General features: G+C 30.3%; 1 long non-coding RNA gene across 3 annotated transcripts; it reads right to left on the bottom strand.

The window, feature by feature from the left end:
• Positions 1 to 2182: 2182 nt before the first annotated feature.
• On the bottom strand, positions 2183 to 5173 carry LOC123910950. 3 transcript variants are annotated; one of them, XR_006810353.1, is made up of 3 exons: positions 4195 to 5173; positions 3130 to 3398; positions 2183 to 2967 (listed from the first exon to the last, which is right to left on the bottom strand). It is a non-coding gene; the product is annotated as an uncharacterized LOC123910950 (long non-coding RNA). The 3 variants fall into 3 exon arrangements; XR_006810352.1 differs by having other exon boundaries at positions 2183 to 3474; XR_006810351.1 differs by having other exon boundaries at positions 2183 to 3398.

Below are 5173 nucleotides of genomic sequence, written 5' to 3'. Positions count from 1 at the left end.
AAACGACTTGTACTTCTCAAATATGGTTACTTCTTCTATGCCCATGTTGGTCAGTAGAAAGATTGGTCTAATTAAGATCATAGGGAACTTAGCACCTGATGTTGCTACTTACCCTAGATGTGTAAGTTATGTAACAAGCAACCAGAGTCCTCTTCATATTTATTTTTGCAATGTCCTTTTTCTCTTGCTATTTAGAATTGGTTTTCTTCTACCTTAATTCCATCTAAGCTGTTTTAGATATTTGCAATAAACGTTGGAGCCCTCAATGTAAGATATACATCTTTGGATAATCCTAGTTAAGCAGCATGTGCAGACATTTTTAGAAACAATAATGCAAATAATATTGGTTTTTTCTTTGAATTTTTTATGTTTAATCATGAGAATAATATTTATCAACGTTTAGATAAAGAAAAAATGCTTAATTATATTGTATATTTAGTCCCTTATGTTTATTTTAGGTTTCAATTTGGTCCCTTATGTTTAAAAAGTTTCAAGTTAGCCCCTTATATATGTTATTGATCTCAACATAAATTGGTCCTTTTCGTTAAATTTTGAGTTAATTTTTCTAACTTTTTATTAAATTTTGAGTTATGGGGGTGTATTGGATTGGGATTTTATGAGACAATTTTGGCAAAAAAAGTTTTGATGATTTTATGAGATTTTGTTGGACTATATTGATTTTGTGAGATTTTAAAGACTTTTTTTACAAGACTTTTTTACAATCAAGATTTTTAACACATGATTTGAATGGATTTTGAGAGATTTTTTTTAAAAAATTTTTTACAATCAAGATTTCATAATACTTTATATATTAAGAAACTTTTGTATATTAGGCAAATTTTAAAAGAATCAATAAATTTTAATAAAAGAAATTATATTTTTTTGGGAATCCAAATTTTTAAACAAAAAAAAAGCCTTACATTTTTTTCACGTATATGTTTCTAATCACAAATAAAAACCATTATCACCATTGATGGGAAAAGAAGCAGATGAAGGTAACGAAAAAAATTTGCCGTAAAAAGTTGTATTGAATCAAAAGTTTGTAAAAAAGATGTAGAATTTGTTAAAATATTTTTTTGCAAAAAAACATATTTGATAGAAGAAGAAGAAGAAGAAGAAGAAGAAGAAGAACTGATATAATGATGATGAAAGTAAAAAATCTTGGAGAGTTTGAAAAAATCTCAAGTCTTTTGGTGAGATTCTTGAACAAGTGAACAAAGAAAAGAAGAAGGAGTGCAGTGATGATGAACTATGAAAAAATAAAGAAAAAAAATTTGATACAGTGATGATGAAAATAAAAAGTCTTGGAGATTTCAAAAAAGTCTCAAGGCTTTTGGTGAGATTGTTGAAAAAGTCTATCAAGTGTATTTTTAACTAAAAAGTCTCTCAAAATCCATTCCATAGAAGAATCCATCAAAATCGGTAGACTTTTGAATACCAGTAGACATTTTAAAAGTAGTATCAAATCTCAATTGAATACCAACGGATTTTATTGCCCTGAAAAAAAAATCATGTTTGTCTTAATTGAATACCACAAGATTTATTTAACTTTTGTAAAAGTCTTGATTGAATACCTCAAGATTTTTTTGTCATAAAAAAGTCTTTTAAAATCCCATGAAATCTCAATCCAATACACCCTCCTTAATTTCTTCTAAAACTTTTACATAGTACTCTCCTAAGTAATCCATGTATGCAAATTCATTACACAAGTCGACGATTTAAACAAAAATCTGACGAAAAGGACCACTACAACATTTTTGCTTTTAGACAACCATTCAAAATTGTAGCCTAAACCATGAAAATTGTTGTCTAAAAGTATAGGGGACAGTTTTCACCTGTTTTATAAACGAGCGTTACCTATTATCTAAGGTTACAGTTTTTTCGCGTTTTGGGCACACTTTTTAAAACTGTCGCCTATGTTATCGAGAAAAGGGAACAGTTATTCAGAAAACTTTAGGGAACAGTTATTCTGCGTTGCCAAATTTATTTACTGTCTATAATTGTTGCCTAAAGATTAATCAAAGGGAACAATTTTCAAACGTCCCCATTATGTATTGGCAACATTTTTTAGCCATAAGTTATAGGCAACAATTTTTAAATTTACATTTGTAATATATTAGACAATAATTTTGAAAAGATTTTAACCAAATTTAATATCCAAATCATATATTTCAAATAAAAATGAGGCAAATATATGAACTCCTTCATTCAAATATATGTAGTATTACAAAATTGCATAACAGAGTACCTCCTTTCTATGGGTACTAAAAAGTAGCAACATGAACTATTACTATAAAACACATAAAGTCATGGTTACTTCTCCCATGACTACTTATATACAAATTAAGACAATATCTCAAAACCAATACAACTAAAATTGGACACTTTTGGTGTAAATTGTAAATTTCTTTTCATTGCCCCCACTATCTTGGTTGCATAATCATATGAAGAACCACCTATAACATGCCTTTTGCTACTTTTCAATGTTCTTGATCAATTCCAACATTTCTTTGATCGTAATCCCTTTTGATCGTATTGCTCCAATGCAGAACCTGCTACACCAAATTAATCAAATAGTTGAACAAAAATTGAACTAGAATCTCACTAGTTATGCTAACAACAGACCCTATATACACTAGAATGCATATTGCCATTACAAAATTAGAGTATCACTATCCTCTATAATGTAAATGTACCAAATTACATCTAGCCATTTCATTGAAAATTCAATTTCATATCTGAACTATCTCTTAGGAATATGAGAATAAGTGATGGTTCCTTTTACAAACTCGTTTGCTTCTTTATTTCTCACAACTTAACAAGATATCCAATACACTTCAGAAGTTTTGTCTCAGTATAAATAACCATGCAGCTCAACAACAAGACTACAACAACTCTTAAATATAAACAACAATACCTGGACTTCCTCTAGATGGTAGAGGGCTGTAAAACCAAACACAGTGGTGTCTACATAGTTAATTGAATAATTAAATTAAACAAAAGAAGAGCTAAAATCAAACAATTAGATAGGCTTACATAATTTAAGGTCAGATACACAGGTTAGAAATAACTTAAAAAGTGTAGACAATATGAAATTAGTAGTAGAAAATTGAATTGCAAATAACTCACAATCAGACAAGTTAAGTTTCTAGTCAAAATCACTGTGTTAAGAGTAAATTGCTTCCTGCACCACAATTTTCAATTGCTTAGTAAGGATCGAATTTGTCTGCATATTCTAAGAAAATGAATTTAAATATAAGCACATAATTATAATTATTTGCCACTTAAACATGTGTACCTTTACCTACTTGGAGTTGAGAATTAATGAATGTTAACTTGATTTTGGCAACTATGCCCCTTTCTTGCTAAAAGTAAATGCCAAGTTCTCTAATGTTCACCTACACCAAAGTAGTTTGTTTTAAGGCATGTTTCAGTTAATTCCTTCTTCTCACTTAGTTGTACTGCATTATTCATCTACACCAAATGTTAAGATTTCATACAATTGATTATCAATTTCAATTTCACATTCAATATCAATTTCAATAACAATGAAAGGGGCATAACAAGTAATTTGGCATTTCAATATCAATTTCACATTCAATATTATCCTCATTATTGTGAAGAATGCAACCACTACCTATATTGTACATATCAAAAACTTCACCTCTCAGTTCCATTTATGAAAATAAGTCCCCCCCATCATTGGTTTATATTTCTTAGTGCATTACCAACATCATTGCATCATCATTTTTCATGAGGTTTTAGTCAAGATGAATTGGTTCATTCATACTCCAAGCATGAGTTTTCACTCAACGTGAATTGTTTATCTCATTCATAAAACCATTATCCTCTACATACTAAGTATTAACTAGTAATTAGTATCTACTATTTAGTAATCACTATATTTCACAAAAACCAGCAAACCCAAAATCAAAATCAAGAAAGTATAAACAATTATCAAAAACCTATACACACCAAAAACCAACAAAGTGCCATTCAAATATGACCAAATCTTGTTAGGCATGAAATTGAACAGAATATGAAAAACATGCAAATAATAATCAGAAAAATTAACATCAAACTTCTAACTGAGCCAAGAACAGAGAAATTTAATTTGGGATGAAAGAGAATGTCAGGGTTTTGGCAAAATTTAGGGAAACCCCAATCTAAGTTGAAGTTGATAAAGAGACTCACGATATAACAAGTTGATGTTGTTCAACACTGTGCAAAATACCTGCATAATAGTGAGTTAAGACATTACAGTGCTTCCTCCTGCATAATAGCGGGATGTTCAACCACAATCTCATAACTAAACATCACAAAAAATTCATCCACAGCAACAATAACAAACAAACCCAGAAAAAAAAACAAAGAAAATAAGAATAAACAAACCCAAACTCCTTCGACAAATCCATATCTGCATTCTACTAATTCCTTCTCAGTGTTCAAGCTTAAGCTAAAGCATACCGATCAAAACCCTTATCGTAGCCACCAACTCCGCTAGCTAATCTCTGAAACTATGACGCCACTGAGATAGGGTATCCAAATTGAAGCCATTAATTTTGGTCAAATAAAAAATACGAGAAATACGATAAAGAGGAATGTATCAGAAACCCTATAAATATAGGGATTGAATGGTGTGAGAGAATAGATTGGAAACCCTAAAAATCTAGGGATTGAGCGGTGAGAGAGAATTTATAAAGCTACAGATTGGGGAGGATTTAGGTGGATTTTCGATTGTGTGGTATTTGAAGAGATATCTTTTCTGAAACTTGGAGACGGAGGAGAAGGAAGCCACACGGTGGGGTTTAACTCTCAAACTTGTTTGTGTATGGATGGGATGAGATTAGTCTTTTTTACAGGAAAAAAAAATAAAGTAATATAATTGTTAAATGCTGAATATTAAAAGCAATTGTTGATAAATGTTGCTTTTTGTCAAAAATAATGTAACAAATTAAAACTGTCCCCACAAATATCTATAGGCACAGTTATTAACCATTGCAAAAGAAATATTAGAGTAACAGTCTGAAAGTGTTCCCTCTTCGATTTCAGGGAACAATTATCTAGCGCTGCCTAAAGAGAACTGGCAACAGTCATAACATGTTAGCTAAGCCACTTTTAGGTAACAGTTTATACGAGTTGCATAAAAAAGTGTTGCTAAAGACAACAAATG

The sequence above is a fragment of the Trifolium pratense genome, linkage group LG2 (genome assembly GCF_020283565.1).
Source record: "Trifolium pratense cultivar HEN17-A07 linkage group LG2, ARS_RC_1.1, whole genome shotgun sequence".
Lineage (NCBI taxonomy): Eukaryota > Viridiplantae > Streptophyta > Magnoliopsida > Fabales > Fabaceae > Trifolium > Trifolium pratense.
Note: the sequence above shows the minus strand (reverse complement) of the source record. Positions and strands in the feature narration are given on the sequence as shown.